Source organism: Sturnus vulgaris, chromosome 6 (assembly GCF_052056855.1).
Source record: "Sturnus vulgaris isolate bStuVul1 chromosome 6, bStuVul1.hap1, whole genome shotgun sequence".
NCBI classification, from domain to species: Eukaryota; Metazoa; Chordata; class Aves; order Passeriformes; family Sturnidae; genus Sturnus; species Sturnus vulgaris.
Window position 1 is genome coordinate 29,721,488 of NC_142248.1, and position 13,673 is coordinate 29,735,160.

Consider the following 13,673-nt stretch of genomic DNA (forward strand, 5'->3'; position numbering starts at 1 on the left):
ATACCATTGGAGTCAGAAATTGCCCCAGAATTACTATCCATTAGTAATTTTTAAATGATGTCATTTTTTAAACTCACAGTTCCTTTCACACTGCAGAAGAATGAGCATAGCTTCTGATATAACTGGAATAGATATAAAGGTTATTCCTTAGAGCTTATGGAACCCCACACCTGAGATTTCCAACATCTTCATGAATTGCCAGACACACAACACAGGCCATCCACAGGATACTTGTAAGACAGACAGGCTGTGTAACATGGGAAAGAAAAAGAGTGTCCCCAGTTAATGTTTGCTATGGAATTGCTCTTTCAATGTAGTATAAACTTTGCCTCTAAGTCTAAACAAATGAAATTGAGCCAAATTTGGAGAAGTTGTAGTCCTGAGAAAGAGAATTAATATTTTTGTCTCTGTTCTAGTAGCATAATAGATTAATTCAAGGAGCACTGATTGGAAAAGAGTTTTTTGGTCAGTCAGTCAGTCAAAAAAAAGTTCAATCATTGAAAATATGTCATAATATCATACAACGTTTCATTTATAACTCATAATTTTGATCTCTTGAGTCTTCATCTTGCTCTACCAGTGTCTCCTATATAATAAACTTAGACTTTTAGCCTTCATGTATTGAATATATATAAATACAGTGTGTTTCAGATTTATAGTGTCAAAAAGGCCTGTCTCAGTTGTACTGATTCTCCTAAACAAAGTCCTGTTTTATCAACACTCACATTTCTATATAGATGTGTGCATTCATGTGAGATCACGTATTGCCAAACTGCTGCACATTAGCTGCAGGTGTAAAACTGCCACCATTGGTAGACTCTAATGACAGAATATGTCTATCATGGGTCATCTTTTTCCTCTCCATATTTAAAAATAATGTTAAATTGATTTTTCTTTCTGCAAGCATTATTATCCTTCTAAATCTACTTAGTGTACATGGATTAGTTTAATAGGAGAAACTGTTTCATTAGACAACCACCATCTTCTTTCAAGGAACCATCTCCAGCTACAATCTCTTCAGGGGATTGAAGGGAGAAGCAAAGAATCAAAAGTGTAGAACCATGTATTAGGTCTCAAAGAGTCATTAGTCTTTCATTTTGAGTGCTTGTGATTAACTTGGCTGTCTGACATGTCAACTGAGTCACAGTCTAAAGTCCTCTAACCCTTTTTATATTGTCTCTGTGATCTTTTCTTAGGTGTCAATTAAAAAATTGTTCTCATCATAGACAGAGGGAAAGAGAGAAATGAAAGGGATGAAACAAGCTTGAGCGTAACTTTCTTATAATCCTATAATCAGAGAGACAAATTAGCCTCAAGAGGAGACAAAGTGAGAAAGGACATTTGTAGAACACAGAAATATAAAGACACTGTTATTTCATTAGTTTATTAGCTGCAAAGAAATGGAGTTTGAGAAAAAAGCACAGCTTTGTTGAAAAGAGGAAGTCAGTAATTTATTATTCCAAGTCTTACAGTCTCAAAAAGTTTGCAATCTCAAATTCACCTTTCCCACTCAATTCAACCTTAGAAACCTTATCAAAAATGTAATTTCACTGATGCTTTGCATATAAGGGTTTACCCAGCCTCTCAACCTGATACTGTGTCTCAGAGAAAGAAGAAATGGTTTCATTTTCTTTGCCAATACAAAAAATATTTCCCTCCAACACCACTATTCTCTTTCTATCCCATTCTCTTTAATCAAAATGCGTTTATGAGGCTTTCCTCTCAACCCCCATAGCAGCAAGATATAATTTTTTTTCTGATCCCTGATATGATGCATCAGTATGTTACTGATCTTTACTAGACATCAGACTTACTGTGAGTCAGGTGAACTTGGGGAAGCACTGGATGGATACAGGATTCCTTATTACAAAGATGCCAGCCAAATGATCAGGTCAAATTCCTTCAAGCCATTTTTATTGTGAAATTTATCTTAAGTATAATAATTAGGCTCCTCGATTTCAGCTGGAACACCTTTTAGTACTGGAGCAAATGACTCCCCAGATGGCATAAAGTTGATCTGACACATTTAGGCTGGGTCCTGGGAGGGGTAATCCATGATAAATTCTAATGTAATTCCTGATACTGCCACCATCAAACTATATTTGATTTTTTTTTCTGTTGAGGGGGAAGAAAAGCCATCTATGAAGTGCCCCTCACAGGTGAAGTTTAGCCATATTTGCCTAAAAAGGAAAAGAAAGAAATGGTTATTAAAAAACTATCTGGATTTCTGCAACTCATAGACAAAATATTTGGAAAGTGCCTGTATGGCAAATTCATGTTATCTTTCTATGACAAAATAAATGGTACATTTTGGCTACTGGACATTTTTAAACTTTTGTCTAAACATTGACATCTATTGATAGGGATCTTTTTTATGTCACAATTAAATCTCATTCACATTACATTTAGAAGTTTTATATATTTTGTATTCGAAACTGCTCCTGGACTCACAGGATACTTTTTATCTTTACTGTGTCAAAATGTCAATGTCCAAATATCTCACCTTATAGAGCTTTCTCACTGACTTAAAAACTTAACTTATGGTGCTACAACGAGGTGGGGTGGGGGGTTGTACATTAATGCAGGGATGGACTTCATAGGAAAGTGTTCTTAACCCATCTTTCTAAAATCTATGGTCATCCAAAATCATCAATTGCCATTATGCATGATTTCAATAAGAAGCTTGTAACAACTATATGAATTTCCTTGACTTAGATGTTTTCATGAAATATGTGTATTAATATATTAAAGTGTTATGGAAAGCAATTTTCAAAGTAGGAAATGCTTCATGTTGAAACGTAATAATGAATTACGAAGAGGGAAAGGGCAAGATTCATTATGTTTCATTTATTAATAAATCAAATAAAGCAGGTGAGACTTTGTTAAATTATGGCCCTCCCACTAAACTATGGCATAGCTACGAGTTGGAGACATGATGGCAGTTTGAGATCTGCCCTCCCTTTTTTTAAAAATTAACAGGTACAAGATCTTTATTCTTATTAGAATTGAATGCTGATACCATATGGATCAAGAGAGCTGATTTTAAGCACCTAAGGCAATTAAAAAAGCTTTAGCATTCAGGAAGAGTTTAGGGTACATGCTTAAACCTCAGCAGTCTTAATGTGTGCATCCTCATGGACTTGTTTGTCCGTGGTAAGGAAGATTGCCCACACAAGAAGAAATCTGATATCCTGAATAAGATTAAGAGCTATGAAAGAATAACTTTTACATCAGCACTTGATTAATCCCTTCCACAGTGGACTTTTCTTTTTTCTAACAAAGCCTTTCTTTGATCAACTCGAGCAGACTTCTGTCAGCTCCATGATCTGTTTTGCCTGTAATAAATAATGAAACATGCTTATTCAGTAAGATGTTGCCTTCTGTAGCTAATTATGTCACATGTGACATAAACCTATTTAACCTTTTGGTAGTAAAATTAAATTAAGTAAGTGAGAGATGTGTGAGATTTTCTTAAGAGAAAGGATATATGGCTTCTTGTATCTACCTGCAGTATGGAGATATCGATGATGGTCTTAAATATTTCAGAGACCTGATATTATTGTTAGATATATTAGTAATTCCAGTTCCAAAGATTTTCTGTTGTTTCCACAGATGCCAGAAGTTTCAGGGGCTAGACAACGGTCCTTTTCAAATTTCATATCATCTTTAGTTTTTCATGCACCAGCTGTGAAAATCAATTAGCCTTGGTGAAACTAAGCTGCTGCATGTTCTCAATAATGAAAAATACCAACTGTGTTCTGGTGATATTCTCTGTCTGTAAAAAGAAGGATGATGCTTCTGATTTTCTTTCTCACGTTTTTCCTACAAAGAGTTGCCTTTTTACTTCTGCTTTTGAAATTTACCAGATGTGCCAGACAGGTTAACACAGGACACTGTTTAAAAAGGCAAGAAAGCTATCCTGTAGCCCAGTTCTGACATTTGTGATTCCCTAAGGCTTGTGCAAAGCCAGCTCTCAAAGTAAAAAGCATCTGTCTGAGTGCCAAAGTTGACTTACACTAATTCCTTGATAATATTATGATGCCCAGCAATTCCTTGGGAATTTACAAGCTGTTTCTCTTACAAATGTCTTCTGCTTCTTTCTTTGCTTAGGAGAACAAGACAGTATCTTTGAACTTGAGAAATTTGAAGACAACGTTTGAAGAAGAGGATAAGAAGAATCTGCCTGCACTAATTACAACTTTATAAACAAAGAGAGGTGCATCCATCTAGCATCTTTTAATGATTTCAATATAAATAAGAACAAGGATGAAAATCCACTTTTAAGGCTCCAGTGTTTATCATCTCTCAGTCATTTTGGGTTTGAATTTGTGAGTTTATTTTCCCTTACCCCTTCCCTCCCAAGAGTCTCAAGTTTCTTTGGTTCCTTCTACTGCTATTACTTTTAGTAGGCTACACAAATCTAAGAACAAATTAGGAATGGATCTGATGTAGATGCAGAGAGTTGGAATAACACACTGTGTAAGAGTCATTCCTTGAAGAACTTTCTGTACCTATTAAGCATTTACTGAATTGCTGAGAAGCATCTAAATTCACTGTGTCAGAGGGCAGAGTGCTTTTCTTCACCAGGAAAATTAAATTTTGAGTTAAATCCTGAAATGTGCCTGTTAGCTTATAGTATTATATCCTGGCATTTTTCTGTGTTTTTATTCACACTTCAGTGATATCAGTTACCTCTCACACCAATGACTGAAATACCACTGTCCCAGTCTCTTGCTTCAAACAAAATAAAACACAGAAGTCCTTTCTGTAATTTAATTTTTTGAATGATAATACCATTCTTTTATTCCTCAATTTAAACATAAACATATTCAAATACAACGGTCCCACCTCTCCCTAAAATCAGAACTACAGAACCACAGACCTTATTTGGCCAAGGAAGGAGTACTGGGAAAACATTGAAAGTAAATGTATAAAACCTGCAATCTTGGCAGAAGCAGTGTAAGTATACTTTGAGTTATTTTATGTCTGTCTTCTACTATGAAGCCACTATATGTTTCCAAGTTATGCCTGGATTCTATGCCTGGACATGGAAAGAAAGATAACAAAATATAAAGAGGCCTGTCACAAGCTCTGACTTTGGAAAAATAATAGATATTGCAATGGAATTTTTGTCCTCATGGTTGCAGTACCATCTATATATCAGTAGAAAATTCAGTGAACTGAACTGAAAAGAACAATACAATCAATCCTATTGTAATTTCACTTCTTTATTAAAGTAAGAAATTAGAGTGGTGTAAAAAGTGATGATTTGGTTACTTTTGTGTAAGTCCTGCTTTTTCTTGTACCTCCTAGATATGTTTTGCTTCTATAAAACCTTCATAAAATAAATCAAACCTGAATATACTATCTATGAAGCATATTTTAAAAAATCAGTTGTTTATAGTGCTGACTGAAAAAAAAAATTGTAAGGACTTACAGATTGCATCATAGATCACCTACAAATGAGTGAATCAGACTTCTAATATTTTGTTTATTATTTGGTAGGGCAAGGAAATATATTTGAAATGGAAAAAGTCAGTGTTAGTTAGACAGTTAAAATATATTTTATTCATATTACTCGTGTGTTTAAGGGAGACTATAAAGAAAAATCAGAAGAGATGTTTCAAATATGTAAATCTTCCCTTTCTCCTCACATTTCTTGAAAGTTGCTCTCAGTGATGATTTCCTTAGTTCCTAGATATGAAAAATAGACAGTCTATATGAAAAGTAATTTTACTTTATATGGTTTTCAATTATTTATCTTCATTTGCAGAGGCAAGCTGTAGTGTATATCAGAATAGGAATTGACCTCCAGAATTCTGCATCATTAAAATGAACAAAAAATAAAACATATATATGAGGTACTGCATTAGTAATTAGCCTGGAATATTTTTGCTGTTTTTAATGTACTGATAAAATTTCAAACACCTTTCTTAAATGATATAGAAATATGCTTTATGCATTGCAATTACTGTAATTATCTGTTCTTTCAATAGACAATGATTTTCTCTTAGTCAGAAAATTCTACCAATGGAGACAAAAAAAAAACCCAAACAAACTAGAGAAATGTACCTTGAATTTGACCAAGAAGAAGGGATTTTCATTAATTTTGGGCTAAACGAGCTTAACAGTATCTGATGTTTTTCATCTCAACAAAGTGTAATGTATCAGCTGCTTCTTTACGTCATTTTTAATTTCTGGAATCAGTGTCAAAATAGTTCTGGAAACACCATATAACATGTAACATTACAGGAAAACACGCATGGATTGTTCAAAATGCCATTAAGCAGAGTTACTGTCTTTAGGCAAAGTTACCCAAGATCAGCCTCTCTGTGGTTTTGTTTCAATGACATCAGATCGAGTGGCAAATGTTACCTGGCTACCCCACCACAGTGCAGCTCCACTGCCTGCTGGCATCCCAGTCCAGCTCATCCATCTAACATGAACCTGTCCTTCCCAGATCAAGTGACAAGGAATGTGACACATTTCACTGCAAAACAAGAACCAGGAACCTAAGAAAGGCATGTGTCCAAGTACCATTAGCTTCAAACAAGCAGCCAGCTCCTCTCAGCCTTTAAAAATCCTTGTCACCACCACAACTTCAAACTTCCAGGCTGATTCAGAAAAGGTATAGAAAGGCTAGCATTATAGGAGTCACAAAGATAGAGTTCAGCAACAGAATAATTCCATATATCAACAAGAGAAAACCAAATTTGTGGGTCAAACTCAACTAGTATAATTTTCTCAAAAGACCATCTAGTTAAACATTATTATTAGTACTTCTTATTTATCTGGTCCTGGAGTCATCCAGCACCATTACTGAGGTACACTGTTAGAAGTTAAGGACAGCTTTATATGCTGTTCTTTTGCCAACATGATTCTCTATAAACTAGTAATTTAAAATTTCCCAAACCATTTTTATCAATTATTGTTTTGGGCACTTAGTACCAAAGATGAGTCAGAGAAATTAATGGAAAATACTTTTTCTTGTTCCATTGGACATCTTGCCCCTTCCACATAGTTTCTAATAATCCCACTGTTTACCTAAAGTCCAAAGAACACCTCCTTTAAAAAAGCTGATTCCTGTCCTCTTCACATCAGCCTTGTTTTTTCCAAGGCACACAGGATTTTTTTCTTTGAGCTAAAAGCTTTGCTTCATCTTTGCAACTCAGGCTGAAAGACTTTTGTCCATAATAATGAATTTTACCTTTTCAGTTTCTGTTCTCCACTCCAGCTGATGATTACATTCCAACCTTCACCTGAAAATGAAACGCTCTACCAGCTTCACTGAAATCAACAGATATTCCAATAACTCAGGTTTTTACATCACACTACCAGTTCAAACTGCCTAGAGAGAGAAACAAAATGGAAAAGATGGGCACTTGTCAATATGGAACCGAACAGAAAACAATATTTTTTTTTAGAACAAGACCCATATTTACTGAATAACAATTCTATGGGAATAAAATTTCAACAACTTGTTTTATTAAATTGATAATTTAATTCCAAGGTGAATTTATTAGCCTTTAAGACAAGGAAAAAAAAAAACTTTAAAAGGTAATGATATCCTCAAATCAATTTGGAATGTGTGGTCCACTTACTATGAACTTTACTGATTACCAAGAAATAATATCTCCAGAAAGGTCTTATGTCTTAATTTAAATCACACATTTCCAATAAAACACTAAAACTAGCGACTGAAGGAAACTAATCAACAGAAATCAGTAATTCTGAAGCTTAATCTCATGGTCCTAAATATTTATTTTATTCCTAAATCTTTAATTTAAATGTCCTTATCTTATTAATTATTACTTTGAAACAAGGTGCAGAGTAGTTTTGAAGCATCTACTATCTTCAAATAGTAAATGTATTGTCTTTTTCTTTTCCCTTTCCTTTTGCTTTAAAAACAATAATCTTTTAGGATTTTCTTTTTTTTTTTTTTTTCCAGTTTATCTGTTTATTGGACAGTAAATGTGAGTTTATAAACTGCAAAATTCCCCATTAGGTGAACTTTTTTTTAAAAAATGGAAATTTTCAATAAGCAATAAGAAACACATATTTAAAGGTATATCTGTAAATCAATAGGTGAAATATAGAGCTATTCAGAGAGAAGAAAAAAGTAATTTGGAATACGTTATGTGTGTTTGCCTTCCTACAAGATAGCATTAAGAATTATAATTTTTTATAGTTTCTGTACTCTTTTTCTGAGAATCTCTATATATTAGAAAATAGAATCCCAGTATCTGCTACTTCCATGTTTCCAGAGAATCCTTGAGTATGTTAAGTTTACACTTTACATTTTGAATAACAATTTTAGTCTTTTATAGTAATTCCCAACCAGAGGGCACTGACTGAGATCCTCTCTGTATATGCTACATGTGTTTTTAATACTACGTTTCATGAACTCTGGATTTTGGGGCTTCATTTCCTTTTCTCATCACCTTTCTTGGCTCAAGGGGGAAATTCAAGGCATCAGAGAACGTCAAATTCATCACTTGAAATGCAATGAGACCTCAAGACAGATTTATTGCTTTACAAATGAATCTAAATAAAAGTAATTAGTTAGTGTTCTTTACTAAAAAAATAAAGATAATTTACCTCTACAGCGAAATCCTTCTTGAGATTCAAGACTTACTGGAATTATCCCTGAGGGTGATCCAATAGCACAAGAGTAAATGCACTATTAGCCAATTACACATAATGACTCTAAGACGTATCAGTTGTGATGTCATTCAGGTGATTTATTAGATTTACTTCAAAGAGTCTAATTCTAATCTGTATTTATTAAACATTATATGCATGCAGTACATAATATGCAGTTTTAAATCTTGCACCATGATACTAAAATTCCAATACCTTCTTTCTAAAGAGAGGAAAATGAGCCTTGAAGACAGTCTGTATTGCATAAAAATGATGTCAAAGATTTCCTGAATTATCCCAGACTTTATGAGTTTAAGACCTGATGTGCTTATGGGATTACTTTAAATGAATCCTCAATTTGATTTCACTTCTAGTATTACCTAACAAAAAAAACACAAATGAAGATATATTTTAATGCTAGTAATTACATAGAAGAGAGAGGAGAATGGACTTGAAGGATTGCCTGATCATGTCCTGGAGTTAAAGAAAAGTGTATTGTTTTTATCTTGAATAAAATCATTAGAAGACTTTTTTTTTTTTTTACTCAAAACCTCAGAAGTAAAAGAAGAAATGTTTTTCTGAAAAAGAAAAAATCTAGAGTGTCATAAACAAGTATTTTCTCTCTCACTCATCACTATAGCAATATATACAGTTATCTCCTTAGCACAGTTCTATGAAAAAGTAGCTCTGATGTACAAAAAAAAAAAATGAAAGAAAAAAAATAACCAAAACTGAAATTGCTTACCCAACATAATTAACTAGAAAAGGAATAAATGACCATGTTATTCATTTATACAGCATGGTTCTTTCTAAAGTCACAAATCTGCCTGTGATATCACACTGCATTGGTGACAGTTTTCATGACTCTCTTTTACACTGTGGATGTCGGGACAGACTACTCACTGCCTGTGTGAGCAGTTCCTGCACAAGGAGCAATTCTAATGCTGGCTGGGTGCTCAACAGACCTCCCTGTTCCTGCAGTAATGAAAGGCATTTCTGAGCAGGGCTTGGAGGTGCTTCCTAGAAACTCTTCCTTTTCATCTACAACCTGTTTGTTTCCTTTCCATATTTTGTTTTTATCTATTACATAACTACAATGCTTCTCTTTACATTTCCTCCTTTCTCCATGGATTTTAGCTTTCACTAACAAGTACTTCTTAAAAAAAATAGTTTAAAAAAGGGGGGGAAAATTCCTTTATTCTTTCTGCCAGTTTTTATTTAGGCGATATTAAGAATGTCCCACATTCTGTGCACTTAATGTTAATTTGTGATCAATACTCTATGAAAGGAAATTATCTTCTATTGCTTAACATAATCAAAAATTGGCCTCTAGGTGCTGTGCTAATAAAAACTAGCAATAATAAGACCAGAGATAACCCATGCTCTTGTCTTAGCTGTATAGCTGTGAATTACTACAAATTACAGATATTTCTGTAATTAAGGGTTTCTTTTGTTTTTAGTATAAATCTCAGAAAAAAAGGTTTGATTGATTATTTATTTATTTTCTTTTGATTACAGTATGTTTCCAATTGTGGAATGGGCTAAACAAATTCTTCATAAGTTAGTGCGGACCTCATTTCTTTGGCATAAATCCAATAATTCATTTAAACCTGAAGGACACTACAACACTGAAGAATTTAATCAGAATTCCCTGATTAAATGAATCATTGTTAATAATTATTGTTTTTTTTCTGATCCCCAAAAGAAAAGGTAAAACAAGGAGAAATTCCTCATTGTTGAGAGGTCATCACCAAGACATTAGTGCAATCAAAAACTATGAGATTACCCTACAGTCTCATATGATTAATCTATGAGACAGTGTTATTACAATTAAAGAAAAATCTACCAAAAACGTATTCCATTGTCAAATATATATTATAGAGGGATATGTCTGTAGTTTTTCAACACAGCTTTATGCATGAAATTTTCTCAAAAATGTGATCTATTTATGATTTTTCTTCACAATTTATTTATTGAAGTTTAATTTCAAATGAAAGAAAATTCTATTTTAAATTGTGCGCTATAGCAATACAATGTAACACTGGAAGCAACAAAATGTTCCCCTTTTGTCTGTCATTCTCATGTGCACAACAAATATGTTGTCAAATTTGTGCTCAGTTCAGAAACTAAAAGTTAATGTCAATTCTTCGGTTTATATAAACAACATTGCTTGGATGTTTCAATGCTAATTTGTACCAGCAGAGAAGATGTGAACTGAAGTATCTACGATGACACATATAATTTGAAGGGAGAATGCAAACAACACAAAGGATTTGCCTATTCTGAGCCACAGGGAGCATAGGAGTTTAATGCAATATAGTTTATGTTTTGCAGGTCTGGCTCAAAATCTTTTCAATATAAAGTCCTGATGTCAATTAAGAATACATTCAGAAATCTATTTTGTTTTGCTTCATTTTCAACTTTGCCATATGTCTGTGCATCACAAACCTGCAAATACATTTGTTGCATGTTTAGTCTTGGTATGTTTAAGGACGCTAAACCAAAATGATGCTAATAGATTGTACAATGAAAGGGTGCAATTATCTGACTCTGATATTATTAGGTTGCCTATTTTTGAAGAAAAGACTTAATATTTCCTATAACGTAACAAGCAATAACTTGATATCTCAACCTTCATGTGTTTCCATGCTTACATTTAAGCATAATTAGACTACTTTTGGGGCAGTGGAAGTTTTTATTACAATTAATTTAAAGAAATGTGAGAATACGCTTGACACAAAAAGTCTGAGACAAATTTTTTGGATATCAGAGAGAAACTGGACTGTATTTAGGTCAGATAAAAGGTTTGAAAGTCAAGATATAATGAATTGTTGCTCTGACTAATGTGATATCAGTCAAGCTTTCTACTTCAAATTAATGCAGATGTCTTCAAATTAATTAAACTCTCAGAAAAAAAGACTCAATTCTAGATCTTTCCGTAAATGAGATATCTGTATTACTCTGTGCAAATAAAGTAATTTAAACTAAAAATATCAAATCAAGTCTCCCAATAGGAGAAAGATCATCTTGCACTTAAGAGTATTGAATTGAAATTTGATGTATTTGTGTTAATTTTTTACCTTTTATTGTGATTGAGTTTCTGTGACACAAAGCAATCACTATGGATAAGAACAACTCCTCAGATAAAATGAAACAGTTCTAAAATTAATCTTTGGGTTCTGCAGCTTCATTTTCCCACAATGAGATTTTGACCTTTCCTCTTATTAAAAAAAAAAAACAAATCAAAACAAAAAGATGAAATGTAGTGTCAGAGTAAATGTCATTGTGTCATTGTGCATTTGATTACTAAACTACCCTAAACTGCTCGAGGGTTGTAGATAGAGACAAGGTCCCCACAAGGGAGGAAGCATTTTGATCAGTTTTAGATCACATGAAGTTTTTCAGAATCTTTAAATTTAGAACGTGTTCCAAATAATTATTGTTTTTCATGGATTTCTAGTTCTATTTGCAAACTGAACTGTAATCTTAAAAAAATCCTGAAATGTAATCTTTCAAAATAACCAAGAGCTCCAAGATAATTTTGGATCATGTTTGGTTTAGTTTAAAACAAAAGCTGAGGTTGAGCAGAATGACTGGATGTTTTTCATTGTATCTTTATTAGATCACCCATTATCTACTTCATTCATGGACGACTCAGAACCTAAAGCAGATGAAAAATGCCAAATTTTGATCAACTGCTAATGAAATTCTACTCATACGATTTGAGATACTGCTGAGAAGAGACAAAGCAGCATCTGCTTCATCAGTATTTTAAAGAGCCCACAGGATAATATTTCTGCTTCCACACAGCAAAAAGCAGAATTCTATGTCTTTGTATACATGGCAGATAACAAATAGAAGACATTGTAACATTAGTTTTGTTTGCTTTTTAAACTGTATTTTTACTGTTCTTTCTCTTAGTAACTTTACAACAATCAGAAGTGAAATCTCTCAAAGAGCTGCATATTATAAGTGCTTTACTGGTATTGTTATTTCTGAAAGTTCAAAGTTTACCCACCTTGATAAAATATAGAATGTTGCTGTATATCTGGTTTAAATTTCTTATCCTTTATTAAGCAAATGCATAGCTTTGTCAATTGTGTAATGGTGGTCTTGAACAAACAGACCTCATTGACAAGAAAATGGTGAGGTTTCACTTTTTATTTCCCTGTAAATGAATTAAGGATGGCAAATAAAGTCTTAGAATTTGAATTTATCAATAAAAATATCTCTTCATGACCCACATGGCTCAGTAGAAGTTTTGGGTTTTGCTTTCCACTCCATAATTTCTGAAGGGGTGATTTTACATGGGTTCTGCTGGTTGTTTGGAAAAAAAGGCAAAGAAAATAAATCTTTGTACATTTCAAAATATGTTAATATAAGTTAATATATTCAAAATATATTAATATAAATATATTAATTGTGGCAAGCATTTTATTGTTGATCATTAAATTGTGTAATAATAATCAATCTTCTACACTGGAACTCTGCAGTGATGGTGATTTCACAAATAAAGAAATAAATAACACTGTAGAAGTGAGAGATGTTTTATGTACATATACACCAGTACTTCTGCATGAATTTAACAACTCAGTGGTGCTGGAGCACAAATTCTAATGTAAGTCTCACTGGAGTCACCTCTTACCTTTGCCCTGGGCTGTCAAGGCCTGCATTCCTGTGACTGTAATCATCTACTTTCAGTGATTAGGGAAGGACATTGAGTAAATAATGCAGGCCGATAAATTCATATTTACTGGGAATGGCAGACTAATTAGAAGAGATTAAATGTCTTGTATAAAATGAAGAGACTTGTATAGCCCTTAAGTACTTGAATTTACCTAAAAAGTTTTAAGATCTCTTGTCTTTATTACAAGGAATACACATTTGATTCCACAGCTCAATTTGCACAAATCTATTAAACACCAAGAGAAAAACTCAAAAAAATAAACCCATTTAATCTTTAAATAAATATAGAATTTGAACAATGTATTTGAGGTTGCATTTAGTTTTTTTGTAGGCTTATTTTAGTGGTT

The 13,673-nt window shown here is 33.1% G+C and overlaps 1 long non-coding RNA gene across 1 annotated transcript in view; it reads left to right on the top strand.

Annotated features, from left to right (window-relative positions):
- The window catches only part of LOC148223388 (uncharacterized), a 91,939-nt gene extending 78,759 nt beyond the window's left edge, over positions 1-13,180 (top strand). Inside the window, exons 2-3 of the long non-coding RNA XR_015804327.1 lie at positions 4,111-4,216; positions 12,263-13,180. This is a non-coding gene — a long non-coding RNA (uncharacterized LOC148223388). The remainder of the gene's footprint in view (positions 1-4,110; positions 4,217-12,262) is intronic.
- The last annotated feature ends 493 nt before the right edge of the window (positions 13,181-13,673 follow it).